The sequence below is a fragment of the Lipotes vexillifer genome, unplaced genomic scaffold (assembly GCF_000442215.2).
Source record: "Lipotes vexillifer unplaced genomic scaffold, Lipotes_vexillifer_v1.1 scaffold46, whole genome shotgun sequence".
NCBI classification, from domain to species: Eukaryota; Metazoa; Chordata; class Mammalia; order Artiodactyla; family Lipotidae; genus Lipotes; species Lipotes vexillifer.
In genome coordinates, this window is record NW_006799818.1 from 323,219 (window position 1) to 345,701 (window position 22,483).

The window sequence follows — 22,483 nt, forward strand, 5'->3', positions numbered from 1 at the left end:
AGAGCTAGTTTACTAGCACCCCACTGGCTACAGCAAAAGATTTCACCTGGGGCCTCCCTGGTGGCGCAGTGGTTGGGAGTCCGCCTGCCGATGCAGGGGACGCGGGTTCGTGCCCCGGTCTGGGAGGATCCCATGTGCCGCGGAGCGGCTGGGCCCGTGAGCCATGGCCGCTGAGCTTGCGCGTCTGGCAACGGGAGAGGCCACGACAGTGAGAGGCCCACATATCGCAAAAAAAAAAAAAAAAAAAAAGATTTCACCTATTCTTTCACTTTCACTTTGGTTCACATGGTTCAGAATAATCTGTCTCCTCAAAAGTCTGTTAAAATGGGGACTTGAAAGTGGTCACAGGCACATTTGAAAGTAAAGAATGTTTACCCGTGGTATGAATTCCAATATCCCACCTCAGTGTTCTGCTATGCAGAGGGCTTTGAAAGCACATGTCTGCCTTTTCATGATGTCTCCCATTCACCCTCCAAAGTCCATTGAGTAAGACCAACACTTTATTCCTTGAAGCCTTCTAATATCCAAGTAACTTCAGGCCATAAAACATACTCTCTACATTATATTTCCAAAACTTTTACTACTCTGTTTTTCCCCAGACTCAAAAAAGTTTTTTTACCTCAATCATAAAATATACTTGGTCAGGGTCAGAGTCTAGAGTAGATATTTCAGGTCATTCATTTTCTCTGGGTGTCATGGCTGCCTTCTGCACAGTTCTTCATGAGAGGCAGAAAAGTTGAAAATAACCTGCTGAGTGGGGCCAATGTTATTGCAGCACCCACATTTTGAAATTGAACCCAAAGGTCCTTCCTTAGTCAACTCAAGCCCTTCCTTACAGACATGCTTATTGTCAAAAAGACATTACTAAGCTATGGCTTCATGCTACTATAAATTTCTGAGAACTGTTTTGTTTTTAAAATGAGACACACCGTGTGCTCACTCATCCAGATAAAGGGAGATGCTCATCATAGCTCAGTGGGCTGGATGAGTTTAGCAAGATGCATCCTGTCCATCAATATCCCCCAAATCTACTCTCTTTGGTAGCTTTTCACTCACAAGCTATTTTTTTTCATGATTAATGAAGAATAGCTTTACCACAAGTAAAACCTGCAGAAAGCCACCCACTCACCAATGAGTAATATTCTTCAGCAGCTTTGTTGTTAAATAATAACTCACTTACACAAGCAAAAAAAGACATTATAGAAGTTGAAGTGTTTATTTAGTGAAAATATACAAAATATAACTACTGTAAAAGTCCCTTTAATAAGAATGAAGAAGTGATGAATAGATCCTTAAAACATGCTTTAATATGTAACACTTTGATTCCCTAACCTGTCACAAATATCTATTTAGCCCATAAATTTATAACATTAGCAGCTTTTTATAACTTGATCTAATTTTAACAAGACTCCCAATTTCAGCCATGCTGGAGTTAAGTGATCCTGGATTATACCTCCTGCTGTAATAATCAGAGAACTGGCTAAAATATATAAATTTTTTTCATATGCTAACCAACAGGCATTACAGGATTTTGATCCATGAGAAAAAGGAAACAAGAGGAACCCCACAATCGACCCAGATTGCTTCATGCAGGCACTTTTAGAACAGAAGAGGACAAAGCAGAAATGGAGCAGAGTGGTCCCACTGAGATTAGTAGACAGAGATCAGAGGTGAGAGAGGTGAAGACACCTGGAAGTGAGGGGCAAAGAGAGAGCCATACAGAGAAAGAGCTCCAGAAATCAACCTTATCCCCCTTAGATTTTCAGCTGAATACTAAGTTGCACAGGTCTAGGGTGAGATTACATGAAACTAGGCAAAAAATATTCTAACCAGAATATTTTTCTGATTAGAATAAAATTATTCTAACCAGAATAACCACCAGAACTGGCATAGGGCTGAGAGACACTTGAGTTCGGACCAACCAGAATGAAGAATCTTTTTTAAACACCCAGGGTATTCAGAAGAGACTCCAGAAAGACAACTGCTGAAGAGTAGGGTTAGTTCAGCAAAACTTACTTTAAACATGTTATAGCAGAGCTTGAAAAAGCCTCAGTAGGATCAAGCTGATCTTCAAAGATGTTAAGTATGACATAAAACTCAACACACTTCAAGGAAAGAAAGAACATCTAGACCTTCACAAACACAGCATACACAATATCTAGGATCCAATAAAAACTTTGTAGACATGCAAAGAAACAGAACAACATGACCCATATTCAGGAGAAAAAGCAGTAAATAAAAATAAAACCAGAAAGTACAAAGGTGATTCAAAGGTGTTAACAGACAAGGACCCTGGAAAACAGTGTTATAATTATGTTCATGTTCAAAGGTTGAAAATAAAACATGAGTATATGGAGGAAAAAGATAGAGACTGTCAATAAATAAATGGAAACCATACAAAAGAGCCAAATAAAATTCTACAGCTAAAATACAATGAAATGAAAAATTCACTGCATGAGCTTAACAGAAGATTAGAGTCAACACAAGAAAAAAAATACTGAATTTCAAGATCAGGCGATAGAAACAACACAAAAAACCCACAAAATGAACAAAGCCTCAGTGATCTCTGAGACATTATCAAACAGTCTAACAAATATGTAATTGGACTCTCAGAAAAAGTCAAGAGACAGGGTGGGGCACAAAAATATGTGAAGGGACAATGGCCAAGAATTTTCAAAATTTGATTTGAGATATAAACACAGACCCAAGAAACTCACAAACCAAAAGCAGATTAAACATAATGAAAATCACACCAAGACCCATCATAATCAAATCACTGACAATGAATAAATAAAGAGAAATAAATAAAGAGAAAATCCTTAAAGCAACCAAGGGGAAAAAAGACTGTTCCATGTTGGATGGGCCATTAATTGATTTGAAAGGAAATTTTAAAAACTCTTTGGGTTGATGAAAATGTTCTATATCTTGATGCGGTAGGTGTGTCTGCATTTGTCATCATTCATTGTACACTTAAGATCTGTACATCTCTCTATATATAAATTATACTTTGACACTCTAATTCTACTAAGATTTTTTAAATACCTCCATGTGCATAGAGCACTTGGAAGGTATGTGGACAAATAATCTAAAATACGTACACACTGTGACCCTAAGCTTATGGTCATATGAGGAACAAACATTTAAACAATTCAATCTGAGTCATGAAACTCATATTAATACTGTTCAGATTAAAGACAGAGTGCTTTTGGAGCACAGTGTAAGAAATTTTTCATTCAACTCAGAGGATAAGATAAGAATCATCTTTTATTTCAAGGAAACAAACATTTTTTGAACACCTATAGTAAGTTATATACTAGAAATACAAATAAATAATATGTATTTTGTTAATAATAATAAATAAACGTATTGAGTATATGCCATGTGCAGACACTGATCTCATTATAACATCATCTCACTATAGCTTAATAGTTAAAAGTCAAGCATATCTGGGCTCAAGTTCAGGCTTTGTGACTTGCTAGCTTAGGAAAGTCACTAAACTTCCATGAACTTCAAATTCTCACAGGTCAGGTGTTGATAATAATTAAAATACCATACTATTTTGTTGTATGTTTGTGAAGATTAACTGAAATAGACAAAATCAAGACATTGTCTGAGTCCTGAAGGACCCACCAGGGGCGGCCTATAGCAAATAATGTCATTACAATGTGTTCAGTAGAGTGTCACTGCTACGAGAATACAAAGAGGAAGTTATCTTATCCCAAGAGAAGTCTGCCTTAGAATGATGCTTAATGGAATCTTAAAGAATAACAGAGTTATTCAGGAGACTTGGGAATATATAAACTCAGGGCAAAGGAAACATCATAAACACAATCTCAAAGGCAAAAAAAATTAAAAAATCATAATTGCTGAAATGCAAAACACAAGGCACGTGATGTAGGATAGATTCAGAGGGACCAGGTTTTATAGAAGGTTTTATATTGCGTATTAAGGGGCCTGAGCTGTACTCTGTAAGCTCTTAGAAGCCACTGAAAGACTTTAAGGGACAGCAACTTTGCATTTTAGAAACACAGGTGGCTCAATGGAAGGTTTATTTGAAAATGGCAAGGTGTCACAAAAGCAGTGAGGAGGTGGTCACCAAATCTCAGGCAAGAGTTGGTGAGGCATGAACTGGAGCAACTGTAGAGGGATGGAGATGATGGGAAAGAGCTGAGAAATTCAAAGGAAGTAAAATTGGCAAGGCAAGGTGAGTGATGGGATATGAGGGGTGAGGGAGACAGCACCTAGGGTTGCTCTCTGGGTGATGATACCATGATAGGGATTACAGGAGGAGGAATGCTTTTGGTTTTGAGCATGTTGAATCTGAGATACCTGTAGGAATCCCAAGGGGCTATGTGTAGCACAGGTGAATTTGCATCTGGAGCTGAGAGTTAAGGAAAATTGATGTGGATTGGAGAGCCATCAAATATGAGGAAGCAGATGCATTAAAATAGCTAAGAGCCTTTGAAAAGAAGACAAAGTACAGACTGTGGTGAGGCAAGGACATAACCCCGGGACACTAATCAAATCAATTGGTAATTGAGGAGACCAGTAGGAAGGCAGAGAGAAATAGGAAGTAAACAGAGACAAATAACACTGAATAAAGGGCCTTTGAGTGGAGAAAGGGGAGAAGAGTGTATCAGGTAGAACAAAAGCCTGAAAATTCTATGCTGTGTTAAGGAAACTATCCGCACACAAAAAATATAGTATGAAGTGAATTAAGAGGTTGAGACCAGCTCACGGAGGGTCTTGAAGTCAGTGCTATTAAGTTCAGGTTCTATTATTTAGTGTTGGGAAACTTTTTGTCCAGTTTTATTGAGACATAATTGACTAAGAAAAATTGTATATATTTAGCCTATACACATGATGCATGATGGTTTCATATATATATGCAATGTGAAGCTATTGTAAATCATTTAGGAGAGAAATTACATATTCAGTTATTTATTTCAGAAATGAAATTTTCACCTTTATGTGAAACAAAGAGTGGAAGCAGGAGAGATGCTGGACGAGCATTTGGGGAACATTTGGGAAGTATGGGAGCTGAGAGTGACAGCCTGCATTGGAGGATAGGGAAGTGAAAACAAAGTCAAGCTCTTTCCCCAGGAGAGCAGGAGGGTGGTGGGTGTTACCAGTGACTCAGGCAGGAAACATCTTAGAAGGGCCTGGTTTAGGGAGGTGAGAACTAAGACCATCTGTGCCCGCATGACTTACACAAGTCTGCAGACCACCTATGTCAACATGATATAGTTCTTTGTTCCAGGAAAACTTTTCCAGAGAAAGATAAGGCTGTAAAGCAAAAAAATAACTCCACTAATTGTTTTAGGAAATTCCTACAGATAAATTTATGAAAGATAAGAGGCTGTTCACCTGAGCAAACAGCCCACTTACCAAACAAAAGTTTGCTTATCAAGACTTTCTTCAGGAGATTTTGTGCCGCGCTGATTAGCTTTGTCTCGGGGCAGGGTGGGGGGTGGGGGGTGGAAGCACCTTACACCGTGTAAGCCTAGAAGCCAAAATTCTGTAATATTCCCCTTCTAAAACACAGCTAAGACCTTGTCAGATTCATGTGTTTTTCTTGCTGCAACAAGTATGAGGTAAGTTTTGCTTTATTAACGGACTCTGTGGTGATAATTTGGGACATTCACTAGAGGGAATATGACGAGTGCAGTGTGGGACGCATTTGATTTGAAAGATCTGTGGGACATGAACAGGCACTTGAATATTTGCAAAGAGCGCTAAAGAGATGATAAAGGTGCTATTTGATAAGGTTTCCAGTAAATCCAAATCATATCATTCAGATGGGTTCAGGTCAAAATATTGTACACTAATAATGATTGTTTTGTTACCTCCCACATCAAATTTCATTACCGCCTTTTCCCACTGTATAAAGGCCTGTCATGCCGAGATCATTATCAGTTCCATGATTTGTCTCGTGCTGCTTCCTCTGCCTGGAATAGTTTTCCCTTCCACCCTAAGGTTTAAACTTCTCACAGCCAGCAGCCTCCTTCCAGCCCCTGAAGCCTTCTCAGAAGCGTCTTTAATTCCCTGGTATTTATTCCTTCTCTCTTCCCTATTGCATCAACTGCTCTCCAATCTATTCCCAATGTTTGTTTTGTATCCCTGAGCACACTGGAATCACTTTAAAGAGACAGACAAGTTCTTACACTTTGTTATTGCTCCCAGCCCCTAAATTATTCCTGGATGTGTCACAAACCTTCAAGGAATATATTTAAATGTACTAATTTAAACTCAGGAAAATTAAGAGGAAATTGAAACATGTCTGACTCTCCAAAAAAGAATGTTTAACTAGCAATTAGTTAGCTAATAATAATTAGCTTAATTGTACATTTGTTTGATGCAAGCTTAAATTTTGAGTGATTAGGAAAGAATGAGAAGGAAATCAGAAATTTTATTCAAGTAAAGATCTAAAAGATGCAACTTATCTGTTTCTTGAATGCAGATATTGAATATTTTGCATCAGAAATATATGTATATATTTGGAAACACTATACACCTATGTATAAGTCTGCGAGGATACGGACCCAAATATTTACAGTGGTTAGCTTAGGTGTAATGACAGCACGAGAAAGGATTACAGGCAAATTTTTCCTTAACTTTGATCTTAATTATTTATTTAATTTATTCTAGAGCAAACTGGTATTTGTTGGACAATAAAACAAAGCTGAATAAAATTCTAAAATTTCAGTGTGCATTGTCCAAGTTTTCACATGAAGTGTTAGAAAGAAGCTGGGGGGCTTCCCTGGTGGTGCAGTGGTTGGGAGTCTGCCTGCCGGTGCAGGGGACACGGGTTCGAGCCCTGGTCTGGGAGGATTCCCACATGCCGCGGAGCGGCTGGGCCCGTGAGCCACAACTACTGAGTCTGTGCGTCTGGAGCCTGTGCTCCGCAACAAGAGAGGCCGCGATAGTGAGAGGCCCGCGCACCACGATGAAGAGTGGCCCCCCGCTCGCCGCAACTAGAGAAAGCCCTCGCGCAGAAACGAAGACCCAACACAGCAAAAATAAATTAATTAATTAATAAACTCCTACCCCCAACATCTAAAAAAAAAAAAAAAAAGAAAGAAGCTGGCACAAAAATTCATCCTCAAAAGAATAAAGTGAAAGACATGCATTTACTGTTCAGAACAAGACTGAGTAGTTAGTTCCTTGTTCTATTACACGAGAATTTTTATTGCTGAAGCTATCAACCCAGATGCTAACTATAATGATGAACTGAACCTGCTGACTCTCCTCAAATGCCTATTCTACTGATACAAACCAGGAAATCATTTTTACTGAGGGTCTTGGTGATCAAATAAGGACAAGATTTGATTTAAACTTGAGAACTTCAGTTAATATTCTTCCTCATTATTTTATACCCTGTATTATGCAGTATCCAAGGTAGGTCAGTAAAACAGAATTGTTTGGGGATCTGAGATTAACGTGCACACGCTTCCCATTTGGTGCTTGTCTGACTGGCACATCTATCCAAATTTTTATGTGTCAGAAGCCAATATGAACAGCAATTACCAAATATGAACTTGGACACACAATTAAAATTTGGATTTTTGCCCCTGAATACCCCTCTCACCATCTGCCTTCCCCACCCAATCACTTTTTTATTCTGAGCTTCTTTTCAAAATAAATTTTTTTCTCTCTCTGACTAATAGGAAATATCTTGGATGAGCCCGACTAATTCCAAAGCAGTAACTATAATCCTTTAATCACTTTAAGAGGTAAATGAATAGAGATGCATTTGGGAAGAAAAAAAAAAGAAAAAAGAAAACAGGTCTGGTGACAGAATATATTAAGCTAGTGTCCTAGAGTTAGAAAAGCTTTCTACCATCCTCACACCGCAATGATATGCAAGAGCATAATCATTATTCTGAAACAGCCACATCAGATGCACTTTGGTTTATCTATTTTTTAACTGACTTGATCATTAATGTTAATGTGTACATATGGAAGGTGTCATCTTGGTGTCATGTTGGATACCAATCCGGTATTTCTTATGATCTATTTCTTTGTCTTTAACAATTTTTCTGAATTTTTTACTTTAGGAACACAATTGTATGTACTTATAAAAGTGTGTGCTTAAAGTTGTAAATAAAATAGGAAAGTAATTGGCAGAAAATTAGAAATAGATATTTATACAACACTGTAAATTTTCACTCTCTGCTTTATGTCACTCTATTTTGCCTTATGGTGAAATAATCCATAATTAAACTTTACTGCAATATAAATGTTAGCAAAATGGACTGTCATGGTCAATCAGTGTTAAGAAAAAATTAATCAAATCCAATTCCCTTCTCTAATGAACTTCCTCATGCACTGCTAGCTCACACATCCAGCTCTAAGTGAGGCTGAACAGGTAATTTGGAGAAGCCCAAGGATAGTTAGAGGAGTCTTCTCACTTTGTGATGGAAAGATTTGGAGTTAAGAAGCAGGTGAAATATTAGCTATGGGAGAAATCTACACACCTGATAACTTCAGGAAAAGTTCATATATTAAGTGTCTGATTTTAAGGGCATTATAGCATAAGATACTTGTATGCCAGTGAAAAATTAGCATACTGAAAAATGCATTTCAGGACATTTTAGAAGCTCCATGTAAATACTTTGTGCACCAAAACAAGACTTGGTCAGTCCAACCCCTTCAACTATCCATGTGGGAAAGCATTAGGAAATAAGCTTTAGGTGCTAAGCCTGGCTCTGCTGCTTACAAAATGTGTGACCTTAGGCAAGCATTTAACATCTTTGTGTCTCAAGTTTCCTGTCTCTTAAAGGGGAGTAACAATACAAACTATTTTTTTGAGAAGATCAAACAACTGCTGACACACAAACAGACAAATAGACAAAATACACATTGACAAATATATACTGCGTTTTTATAATGGATAAAATTCATGTGTTTAATTCAAGAAATCACTGAATTCTAAGTTGTCAGGGAATTTCCTTAGGTCTTCTCTCTATTCACCCTCCTGGACCAATTTCCCAAATTTTCCCTCCTTGTCTGCTGCAGATTCCAGGCATTGAGTTTGTTTTCTCAAAGCTTTTCTCAAAGCTTTTCTGATTTGAAGCTGCCACCATCCAGTTCATTCCTTTGACTCTCCGCCTGCCAAGGCTGTGAGTAAAATGCAAAAATAATCTCCCTCAGTTCCCCCAAGGGCTCTTGGGTTTTTTTCCTTTTCTTTACTGTTTAACAGTTTGGAGGAAACAGAGTGAGAATAACAAAGGGAGACAAAGTGGGAGAAATTGCAAAGTTTAACTCATCTCTCAAAATCCATTTATACAGCCACCTGTTAAAAGAGGGTAGTTTGCACTTCTGAAACCAAGTTACCTAGAATTCAGTCTTTGGCCAACATTATTCACCTCCTAGACACACACACACACACACACACACACATTACATCTTTATTTTCACAAAACTTTAAGTGATATTTAACATCTCCTTTATTACTATACTACTAATAGCATTACTTGAGCCTTTATCACTATATAATTGTTGCAAATATCATTTAATGCTCATTGTTACTTAGAAATTAAGGCAGCTACTAGACCCACTGTAGATCTTATTATTTGATGTTTTAATAGAAACTGTATATTTCAAATCTGGGCTTTTTATGTCTATATTACCATATAATTGGCTTCTTTTGTAATTCTATGGATTTGCTTTATGCATATAAAAAGTATATAGTTATTATTTCATTTAAATCCCACATTATTGTGTGTACCTGGCTGCACCATTTTGTTTGCTTCAGTTCAGATATGATGTCCTTATATGTTACCTATGATATGATGGTGGCAATGCCTTCTACATGTCAAAATGGTACTGAACTCCTCTTTTAACAATGGGGTTTGAAGCTAGGAATTTAAAAAATAAATAATAAAAAGATAACTGCTTTAAAACCTCAACATTTAATCTTTGGAAACTATTTTTCTAGGGAAAAAGAGAGGTATAAGCCAATCTGCGAAATCATGAGCTGTGCTACAATTAGTTTCTGGAGTCTAAAAGGCTGAGTACATAATCTATGGCCTGAACACAAAGACAACTCATGGAGTTTGCTAACTGAACTTCCCACTCTTGGAGGCATCCTGCTGTACTATTGACAAGAAACACCATGAGTTTTGTCAGGCAGTCTTCTGGGCAGGACTTGCTATACCGTGTGCTTAGGTGCTGCTTCCCAAGTCCACACAAATAGAGTGATTTCCCTTTGTTTTGAGCACATAATGACAGCTGCGTGTTGTCATCACGCTTTTTAGAAACAAATCTCTAAGCTTTTTCAAAAATCAGAGCATCCCAAAATGATGATTTCCTATTATGTTGCAAAATTGCCTCAAAGCATTATTAATACTCTTTATGTCCAAACTGTGGCTGCTAAGTAAGCTTTAGAAAGAACACTCACAGTTTGCTCACAGTTACTGCAGCAAGATGAAAATGTACTGTTTCTCTCTTAAGGAGCTTGCCAATGTAAGATCAACATTATATGCCACCTTGAAGAGTCCAGAAATGTTTGTTTACTCATAGAAAATCTTTTACCTGTGGATCTCAAGGTACTCATCTAAAAACTAATCCAGCCACCTCTAAACTTGGCCCAAGTCTAGAATGTTCTAAGAAGACAAAGCCAACAATCATAGCTGTCTTAGTGAACAGTGAGGAGTGCCTAGGATGGCTACAACTCCAGAACTCATGCCAGGTGAAAAGCTAAAGGGAAACATAATCTCAGTTTGCTGGGATAGTAATTACCTTCCACAGAAAGTATCTTCCAAACCCACAGGATTTACAATCAGCTTAGAAACATTTAGGATAATCAAAGATAGAGAAATAATACTTCAGTATTGTATAATGAAGAATTAACCCTACCCAAAGAGTCTGTCCTTTATCTAGAAGGTAAGCTCTAGGCCCCTGGCATGTCCTGCCTGGTAGGACTCTGTTGGGGCCTTTGACCAGCAGAGAGTCATCTAAGACTGTGATTTATCATGGTGGCTCTGAGCCATGCTACATCAATTTTGACCTCCAGACTAACTAGAAAGTAAAGGCATTAGCCTGACATCCAGGAAGGTCTGGAGACAAAAGATCAACCAAAAGTAGGTAGCATGTGATTGAGCCCCAGTAAAAGCTCTGGACATCAACGGCTCAAGTGAGCTTCCCTGGTTGGCAATACTCTCTGCATATTGTCATACATCACGGCCAGCAGGAGGTGGCACTGTACGTAACTCCACAGGGAGAGGATGACCAGAAGTTCTGTGTGTGGATGCCCCCCAGACTCTGCTTTATGTGTGCTTCCTTTGGCTTATTTTAACCTTTATCCTGTCCCTGTATACTCTTTGTGAGTACAATAGCTTTCAATGATTTCGGTGACTCCTTGTAGCAAATTTTCAAATCTGAGGGGTAGTCATGGGAATCCTCAAATTTACAGCCAGCTGGTCTGAAGTGAGGGTGGAAATGGAGACCCTGAGTTTGCAGCTGGAATCTGAAGCGAGCGCTCTTGTTATGACTATTTCCTCTAACTGTACAGTTTGGTTAACTCTGGGTAACCCTTAGAACATTAAATCTGCCATATTTTTAACTTTATTCGTTATATAAGCATTATTTAAATACTAAGGAGGTTTTAAGTCAGATATTAAAGTACTTTAAAATGACAGAAAATGATTAAGTTTATGAATGCAGTTTATATTGTTTCAAGATAAGGGTGTACAGTTTGTAAATGGCACCAAACTTTATTTAAATACACCTTAAAATTGATTGCAAAAATTTTGTAGAAATATAAGTGAAATAAATTTTTGAACTGAACTTAAAATCTCAAGGGGGATCTAGGTTTTTGAATTTGCAAATTTAATAAATTGATTAGTAATTTAAAAAAACATTAAGAGTATTTTCTGTCCTTTTAAGTCTACTAGTGGATATTATAATGCAATTTCTAAATTTAGGGAAGGTGAACTAGGAAGGGACTAAGTGATTACTGAATACTAATAAAGTAGGGACAGGATTAATACAGGAAATATTCAGAAAGTTATACATTCCTAATATCTGATCTATTGCTTTCCTCTTAAACCTTTACTTAGATTTGGGAAAACAGTATTTGGAGTCCTTCCATGTAAAAAAAGTTATTAAGTTGTGAAAGCAAATTAGATTTTTAGTTGGTTGACTTATCTCTTGGCATGAGATTCAGTAGTACTGCTCTGTTGGATTATGCATAACTGGTGAAGCCCAAGAAACTTAGAAGGGCACAGAGTACCAGTTAAAACTCTTTTGGTTACAAGGGACAAAAAAATCTAAGCCAACTGGTCTAAGCATGAAAGGTAATTTAGGGGCTCATGTAACTGAAACTTCCGGGCACCAGTGGATTCAAAGACTCACACAATGGTATCAGGACCCATCTCTCAGTTCTTTTTTTTCTGGGTTGGCTTTACCCATACATTATGAAGGTTGGGCCTGCATCCTTCCATGTTTAAAACCAGCAGAAGATAACATGCCTCTCCAAGGGGAAGCAGAATTATCCAGATGGCATCTCATTGGATCATGTGCCTGTTCCTTCCTCAGCCAATCACTCTATGCAGGTATAAACCTTACCCTCATCCTTGGAGCCAGGAGAGTCAGATCAGGAACGGTGCAGGGGAGAAGTAACTCCCCCAGAGGACATTCACCTTGGAGAAAGAGGAGTAGATGCTGGATGCAAGTCACTTGGATACGTTTACATATCCAATAATTCTGCTTTCATAATGTCTCTCTGGTGTAATCTTTTTTATTAAGCATATAAGAAGTCAGGAAGCTTAAGCAAGGGTTAGGGGAAAAGCTCATTTCTTTGTGGAATTAAATAATGGTGAAGCCAAAAGAATCAAAGCAAAAATAATGTTAGTTTCTACTCCTATCCCCACCAAGTAGCTCTGTGACAAGACAAGTTACTTAGCCTTGCTGTTTCACAGTTTTCTTACATGTCAAATGAAACTACAGATACTGCCACACCCCAAGTTTTAAAGCTGATATGAGAATTGAAGAGATCATTTGAAAGACAAGGCTCAAAAGATGCTATTTGAAAATTACAAAAGTTCTATACAAATATAAAGTATTAATAGTAGAAATAGTTGTACCATTGTTTTATGTACTGTACTAATTGAAGGTGTGATGTGTAAACAACAGAAACCGTTCTGGACCATTTAAGCAGAAAAGAAATTTGATAGAGGGGATCAGACAGTTCACAGATTTCTGAAGAATCAGTCTTAAAGGCTATATAACTAGAAGCAGGATGGATTGGCACCAGAAGACACCAGGCCTGCATTCTGGGCACAGGCTCTGTACCTTGTCTTTCCAACATCAGGTGCTGGAAGCTAGGCCGTGTGCTGTTGCTATTTCTGAAACTGAGTGTCTCCTTGCCACCAAACTCACCATCAGAATTGAATCCCCCTTGCACTGCCTTCTTCACACCACACTCTACCAATCAGATACCTCATATGTTAATGGGTGACTGGCAGAATCAAAGTCACATACCTGTACCTTAGCTGCAAGGGAGCCTGGAAAAGCAAGTTTATGGCCTTTATCTTAGGAAGTGGGATTCATAATGTAAGAAATTCACCAAATATAGGAAAGGGGCTCAGTACATTCCAAAGGCACATAAATATCTACTATATGCACAGCATTGTTTTAAGTCTTAAAACATTTAATATCAATGTGTAAATGCAACCTACAGAACTTAGTCATAGCAGAACACATACATCCTTCAGCTGTAAGTCTTCTTACATTTTGCTTTCTCCCTCTTGTTTTTTTTTTTTTTTTTCGGTACGCGGGCCTCTCCCTGTTGTGGCCTCTCCCGTTGCAGAGCACAGGCTCCAGACGCACAGGCTCAGGGGCCATGGCTCACAGGCCCAGCTGCTCCACGGCATGTGGGATCTTCCCGGACCGGGGCATGAACCCGTGTCCCCTGCATCAGCAGGCGGACTCTCAACCACCATGCCACCAGGGAAGCCCTCCCTCTTGTTTTTAATCGTTGACAATGATTAGACTAACTTTGAAGCCAAAATTTTGCTTTATTGTGTTTTTTAAAACCATTTTTGCTCAAACGAAAATCTCTAGTTTATAAATATGTCAGTCAACTTAAGTGTTTTTCGGAAACTCAAACTCAGCTGCCAACCAATTGGTAGCAGTTACTCACTCAACTATATCCAAGATAGAGACTCATCTTACAGACCAAATGTCAGAGATTTTTTCCAGGAGTCTACCGGAAAATCATTATATGTGAATCCTGCAGAGATGTTTTGGAGTTTGAACAATATTTGACTTATAGGTCTATGACAAGTAGAAATTATTCCTTTTTTTTTTTCCAAACTGTGTTCTTGTAAACCTTCTTTATTTTTTTCTTAATTTTTAAAATTTTATTTTATTTTTAAATTTTTATTAGAGTATAGTTGCTTTACAATGTTGTGTTAGTTTCTGCTGTACAGCAAAGTGAATTAGCTAAACGTATACATATATCCCCTCTTTTTTAGATTTCCTTCCCATTTAGGTCACCACAGAGCATTGAGGAGAGTTCCCTGTGCTATCCAGTAGGTTCTCATTCGTTATTTATTTTATACATAGTAGTGTATATATGTCAATCCTCATCTCCCAATTCATCCCACGCCCCTGTTCCCTGTTGGTATACATAAGTTTGTTCTCTTTGTAAACCTTTAAATTCTGTTTCTCTACCCACAGTAGACAGGTGAAAAACAGAATGGGAATCTTGAACATCTATTATCTCTTCTATAGTGAAATGTAATACCTTTACTTCTTGTTGATGAATCTTCTTGCATAGCTGACAATGATGACTATGTTTAAGGAGGGCAATAATTTAATATTTGTTGTCCATTCCCCTGAAACACTGAGGGAAGACAGGAAGAGAGACAATCAAAAATACTTGTGTAGAATGTCTTAGGTAAATTTTTCTTGATCCTATTGGGTGACAATGTGAGTGTTATAACTCAATTTTGTCTCAGCTGATTAAACTTTTGTGTGCATAACATAGGCATTACATAAAAATTTCAAATTTTTGCACCTGAGTGTGTATGTGTGTGTGTGTGTGTGCGCGCGCACATGTGTGAACAAAAGGGAGAGGTAAGTGGGAAGGAAGTAGAGTTTGCTTAGGCTGAGCTTCAAGGAGTGTGTGCACCTTGCCAGGGGGAGTGCAATGTATAAAATTTGAACTTCAAATCTGTTACTCTCATTTGTTATCATTAATCCCATTTTGACATTATTAATGCCAAAACAGAGTCTTGGAGTAAACATTTAAAGAAATGCTGGCTTACTTTCATCTATAAATTATTTTAAAATTTTATATGATAAATATAAAAAGTGAAAACACTAACAATATATTTCTTTTTAAATAATATGATTTTATGATTATCTTTTTTAGTAGAATTTATAACACTTCTACATTTCCTATGTTTCATAATTATTTTATTTTACTAATTGACTGGTTGACCCGTTATTTGATGACCTGCCTGAAAGACAGAAATAAATGCAAAAACCCTGCCATCCAGCATGGTCTGTTAGCCAGCATTTCCAGCCCAGCCTTGTAGCAGATGTTGGAGATGTTAGAGAACCAAAAATACAGTTTGGGGGTTTCAGGCAGAAAAGGGTAAAAAGCACAAAGGAATAAAATGCTCACTTTAAGATTTTTTTTTTTTTTTTTTTTTTTTGCGGTACGCAGGCCTCTCACTGCTGTGGCCTCTCCCGTTGCAGAGCACAGGCTCAGCGGCCATGGTTCACGGGCCCAGCCGCTCCACAGCATGTGGGATCTTCCCAGACCAGGGCATGAACCCGTGCCGCTGCATCAGCAGGCGGACTCTCAACCACTGCGCCACCAGGGAAGCCCTAAGATTGATTATCAATAAATCAAGAAAAAGATGAATAGGGCTGAATGCAAGAACAAGAGCGACAGAAGAAGTGTGTAAGACTGTAGGAATCTCAATACATAGGTGATAACTAGGGCCAGAGGAGAGGAGAGAAATAGGAGAAAAGAAAGCAAAGGAGGATGGAATGAAAAAATAGTAATAACAGATTTAAGTTACATTTATTGAGCATTTATTAAACACTAGGGATGCTTTAATTTCTCTCAAAAACAATGAGAAGATGATATTATTCCTAGTCTACAGAGGAGGAAACTGGGAGGAAGGCAGGAGCACAGGTAACTCTTTTGTAAAAAAAAAAATCTGAAAAGTGACAGTGTCAAGATTTGTACACAGGTCTTTTCATTCATGTTCAAGACTTTTTCATGATACTTGGCCTGCTTTGACTCTACCACTTTGAAAATTGACTTCTCACTGTGTGTTCGATAATTCTTTATTAGCTTGAATATGCATTTAGCAATACTCATCTGTAAGTCAAACTTTAATATTTTAGCTCTAAAAGAAGAATAAAATAGTAGCACCAGCTCATACAGCACCAGCTCATATTCCATCAATCTTCCTTTTACTTATGATAGTTTTCACATTCAGATGCAATGCCCTAGGTCAATAACCACAAAAGTTGATCAACTGCTGTTTACTAAATCAAATCCCCCTTTAAGCTAAAGTCTAAAGCCAAAGCAGGAATTACATGAGTTGGGTTATATAAAAATTGGTATACTTCAGGTCAATTCCAGGAAGAGCTTTCCTGGGCCAAAAAGATGTTTTCCCTGAGCAGGAAAGCATGATGTATGAACAACTGAATCAATTTTAATATTGTTAACAATTAAGAAAATGGATACCAGTTCACTGGATGGGCCCAATGTACACACTGAACAAAAAACATTTTAAGGTGTCAAGAATATACACCTGTGACTTTTGTTAAAGATGGCTGACTTGATTAATCCCACATGGTTCTCTTTCCTTCCAAAATCTAACTGAAATAAAAATAGACATTAGCTAGAAAAAAAAGGAGAGATCACCATGATGGGCAAAATTTTTGTGAGATTTCTGGAAATTGGAGTGCAATAAGAGTGAGAGTGCATGTTTAAAACACATACATACACACACACACACACACACACACACAAACCCAAAGCAGGCAGAGAGGACTGCTACAAAGGTAAAAGCCATGCATTCCAACAATCTTGAGCAAAACTCAAGAGAAGTTCCCCAGTATTCCATAGGAAGTCATCCAAGAGCAGGAGCTGTCCAAAGGCAAATAATCAAAGTAATTAATTCAAAGACTACAGAAATACTGAACCAGTTGTACCCTGCTACCTCACATCATTCCCCATAATGTCACATACTCGAGTAATTGACTCCCAGGCCAGAAACAGAAGGCCCTTTCTGAAGAAGTGTTGGCTCTGTGGTGAGATGGGGGAACACAGCAGAGCCCAAGATAATTCTAGACCTCTGCAATGGAGAAAGATAAAAAGGAGTTTCTCCTTCCAAAATTGAAACAAATAAACATGAAATAAATCCACTTACAGAACAAAATCCAACTGATGGAACATAAGTGGCTGTCCCTCCAAGATTCAATTGAACTAACCTGAGAACAGAACTCAGCCTTTGTTACATTCCTGAAATACAAGCCATCCCACAAAGCATTAGTGAGGAATGTCAGCTTTTCATCAATTATTTCATGGGGAGATTGAGAAGACATACATTACCTATCACATAGGAATAACTTATTAACTATCACACATTATAATCACATACATTTAACTGTTCTCCCTAAAGACACCAGCCCTTTGTTTCCTTTCTCTCTTTTCTGGCTGCAAGAATATCAAACTTTCTCTTCCTCTTTATTACATTTGTGCCTCCAGGGTTCTTGCTGATTCCAACACATACTTCCTACTTTCTGTTTAAGTAATTGTACTAGTGCAATATGTTTTAGTTTAAGCAACCAATCACACAAAGTGTTCCCAAGTTTTCATAACCCTATAATTAATTATATCTCTACCTGCAAACCCTCTTCCAATACTTTTTGTCCTATATTATTTAATTGAACCACTTCCCTGAAGATTACTGCTAACCATCACTCTTACATAAGTCTTCCCATTATTTATTTATTTCCCCATAAAATGAGTCCACATTTGCCTTTCCAACATCTGTCTCTTCTCTGCAATATTTCCCATTACCACAGAGGCTAATTTTTTTCAAATGCTTCATGCAGTCTTTATTATATAAGACTCTTGTACAAAAGGAAATGTAATACAAATTGGGTCCCCATATGGAAAGAATAAAGTGAATCTTTGGAGGTTTATATGATTAAATCTATAAATCTTCTATGAATCTTCTCTCTATAGTCCCATTGACATGTACCATCCTAAGATGCCTTCCATCTCACCTATACATTAAGAAAAAGTCATTTGGAGGATTTTCCAGAATTCCAAGAAAGTTGCCTACATGACATCCATTGTAATAAATAAGTCAATAATACCCATATGGCTTAATTAGAACTTTTCAGAATGGCAGCTGGAAAAGTTAATTTCCTTGAGAGGTCAAATGGCATCTTCAATGGCCTGAAATTTCCAGACCAGCCTCTGCAATTCCACTGTCCTGATAGAAGTGGGAAACCTAATTTATTTGTCTTGGCTAATTAAATTCTACCTGTAACAAAAAGTGCCACCACTGCTTGTCTGTAAATTAGAGATGTTAATTATATGAGAATATTCAGTGTTACCATGCTTGGGAAGTCGATTACTACAGCCATGTTTTTAAAGGCTTAGCCCAAAATCACTTTCTAACAATTCTGCTGGAATGTCAATGAATCCTGTATATTCAAATCCAGAACAGTTACCTAATCACCTTCTATTCCCTAGTTTGTATCTGAAACATTAGCTCTAGTTTTCATATATTATACATCATTTTGAAAAACATGTGAAGTCTAGAACATCAGAAATATATGTCTAAAAAAAGTATACAAAAATCATGAGCAGTAGAAAATAAATTTTAATTGAAAGCAAGACTAAGAGATAAAAGCAGAACAAAGATCCATAAAGTAGAAGGGCCATGATGATACATGCATGGCTTACAAAGTTAATTCTAAGTTTTCTATTGTCAAAGGAAAATGACCCCCTCTAAGTGTTTCTAATAGACACTGTTGGTTCCTACTCAAGATCTCTTCCTCTCTTTTCCTTATTAAATAAAAAAAAAATTCTCTTATTAAGGTATAGCTACGTAGACTGGGGGTAAATTCTGATTAAAGTAAGCCAGCCATGGTCATCTCATCTCCTCTGCAACAGTTGTGCTCCTAGTATTTGTTCTAGTTGGGCACCTAACGTGGTTCTGGCCAATGCAATGGTAGGAGATAACTGGGGGTCCTCTGGAGACCTTTCTTTGAAATTAACTAGAATACTCTGAGAAAGTTTGTCATATGCTATTCTTCTGGATGTTACTGTTTGAGGATTTCACTCCTAGCGCTACTGCAACCATCTAACAACCATGACATTGGCTAGCCTGACAAGCTTGACACTGAAGGTTTATAGCTGGAAAAAACAGGAATTTGTGACTGCTGTGAATATCACTGAGTTGCTGAATAATCACTCTTAAACCAAACTGTCTCCTGACATCTTGTTAACTGAGGTTATACATTTACTGATGCTTTAATAATTGGAGCTAGTGTTGCTGATAACCCTCATTGTTTATGAGGGAAAATACCTGTTCTTTGGGAGAAGCAAAATTTCACTAGCAATTAGCAGAAAATTTTCTAAAAAAAACATTTTCATGTGGAACTTCATAGGGAAGGGAATGAACATTGGGACGGACAATATCCTCAAACAAGATTCCTATAGCAAATATAGAGGAAGGTTTGATAATACTTTTATGAGAACATAAAACCAAAAAGAAACTCCATGAGAGCAAACCATCAGGGCTATGCAATCTAGACACGTTTTAGTCATTATTTAAGTGAATAGTACAGATACTATCCATTTTATGGAAAAGGAGGAGCCTGGTGAAAACTCTGCTGAGCAGATAAAACATCCCACGTGCACACGGCCTTCGAACAGGAGGATTGGCAGGAAAACACAATAATCAACATTTAGTACTACGGACCTTACTCTTAAGTCTTAACACCAGAGACAGAGGTTTGTTCAAATTTTATTGAGGCAACTTGGGGTTATCGGTTATCTAACTTCCTTCCTGCAGTGAGAAGAGAAGCAAGTCTACTTCTTTACCTGCTTCGTTGGTATCTAAAGGGAACTTAAGAATGAATGCTATAAACTGGAAAATATTTACTGAAAGAAACCTCTAAAGAACTTTCATCAGATCATGAAGTGGATAAAAAATCTCAATCACATGTTAGAAAGGAGGGGAAAGGAACTATAAACTTTTTTCAACACTCCAGACAAATCTGAAAATGAGGTAACACAGCTCGCGCGCCAAGCCAGCGAGAGGGCGAGCGGCGGTGCCTGCCGCCTGCTGCCTGGGCCGCCGGTGAGCCAGTGCGCGTGCGCGGCGGCAGCCTCCGCGGAGACCCGGAACGCACGCGCCAGCGAGCGAGTGGAGCGGAGCTGGGCGCTAAGTGAGGCCGGACCTTAGCGGTAACGGGGACTGCGAGCGGCTGCTGCAGCGGGCACGGCTGGGCGAGCATGTGGAGCGCTGTGACGACAAGGCTTCCGCCAGGAAGGCGGTGACCGAGCTCAACGAACCTCTCCCCAGTGAAGACCGAAACCTCCTCTCTCAGGCCTACAAGAACGTGGTCGGTGCCCAGCGGTCTTCCTGGAGGGTTAGCAGCAGCATCGAGCAGAAACCCATGGCCGACGGGAATGAGAAGAAACAGGAGAAGGTTAAGGCTTACCAGGCGTAGATCGAGAAGGAGCTGGAAACGGTGTGCAGCGTCGTGCCGGCTCTGCTGGACAAGTTCCTCATCAAGAACCGCACTGAGGGCTTCCTTGGTGGCACAGTGGTTGAGAGTCCGCCTCCCGAATCAGGGGACACGGGTTCGTGCCCCGGTACGGGAAGATCCCACATGCTACGGAGCGGCTGGGCCCGTGAGCCATGGCTGCTGAGCCTGCGCGTCCGGAGCCTGTGCTCCGCAACGGGAGAGACCACAACAGTGAGAGGCCCGCATACCGCAAAAAAAAAAAAAAAAAACTGCACTGATTTCCAGTGTGAGAGGAAAGGTCCTCTACCTTAAGATGAAAGGCGACTACTTCCGCTACCTGGCAGAGGCAGCTTCCGGCCAGGAGAAAAACAGTGTGGTCGAAGCTCCGGAGGCCTCCATGAGGAAGCCTTCGAAATCAACAAAGAGTACATGCAGCCCACGCACCCCATCCGGCTGGGCCTGGCGCTCAACTTCTCCGAAAGCGCCTGAGGAGCCTTGACTCTTACCCAAACAAGCCTCCGAAGTTGCCACGGGCGAGCTGGACCCATTAAACGGGGATTCCTATAAGGACTCCACGCTCATCATGCATCTGCTGTGAGACAACCTCACCCTCCGAAGGAGCGACCAGCAGGACGAGGAAGCCGGAGAAGGGCCACGCGGACGCCTCTGCCCGACGCCTACCCGCGCCTCAGCACCACTGCCCCTTCCTCGCCACAGTCACTCCGTAGCTAGTGCTGAACCTATCTGTATGGCCGCACAGCTACTCGGATCTACTCAGATCTGCTCTCCGCTCCCCCGGGAAGCAGTTCCGGACAGATTCATGGGCATTGCGGGACTGACGGTTTGCTGTGAACCCACGGGAGCTTTCTTTTCCAATTGTAGACAGGTGCGTTCTGAAGGAGGCATTTTACTCTGCCTGCCGAGCTAAGTGAAATGCAGGTGAAAGCAATGGGGAGGTTAGAACGGAGGATTAGCCGACACAGGCTGCAGTCGGTGTTTAAACAGTTCATTTAAAACAAGCTGATAGTGTTTTATTAAAGCAGTAAATCTGTGCATGCATAAATGAATTCACCCCTCCCACCTCTTTCTTCAGCTGATGGAAAACTGTTAAGGGAAGCTGAGATGGAGAGACCACTTGCTCCTTTCCATCAGCTTAATAATAAGCTGTTTAACGTGAGGTTTCAGTAGCGCCTTGTTTTGCCTCTTTAAATTATGAGGTGCACAAGCCTTTTTTTCAATGCGATGCATCTAAAGTTTTGATATCTGTAACTTTTTTGTTGTTGTTACTATCGATTAAGAATCATGGATTTATGTTTTCTAACTCTTTGGCTATCGTCCTGTGTGTCAGCCCATGTCAGTCAAAATCGGTGATTATGAAATGCCAGACTTCTAAGTTAAATGTTTTGGAATTCATTAGGTAAGTAAGTGCTGCTTTGGGGGTATTTAAAAAAAAGAAGAAGAAGAAAATGAGATAAAAACCTTAGATGATTCAGTCTAGAATGTTAATAAGATTCCTTTTGTATCTCAGTGTCTCACACAGTTTATTAAAAAGTTATTTATTGTTGAAATGAGACTACAGTTGACTCTTAAACAATACAGGTTTGAACTGTGAGGGTCTACTTATACACAGGTTTTGTCCAGTAAATACATGCTACAATACTACATGATCCTGATTGGTTGAGTCCATGGATCTGGACCCCCAGATAGGGAGGGCAGACAGTGAACTTACATGAGG

General features: G+C 39.1%; 1 pseudogene; it reads left to right on the plus strand.

The window, feature by feature from the left end:
* LOC103089955 (14-3-3 protein eta-like) overlaps positions 1-21,676 on the plus strand; it is a 92,578-nt pseudogene extending 70,902 nt beyond the window's left edge.
* Positions 21,677-22,483: the final 807 nt, after the last annotated feature.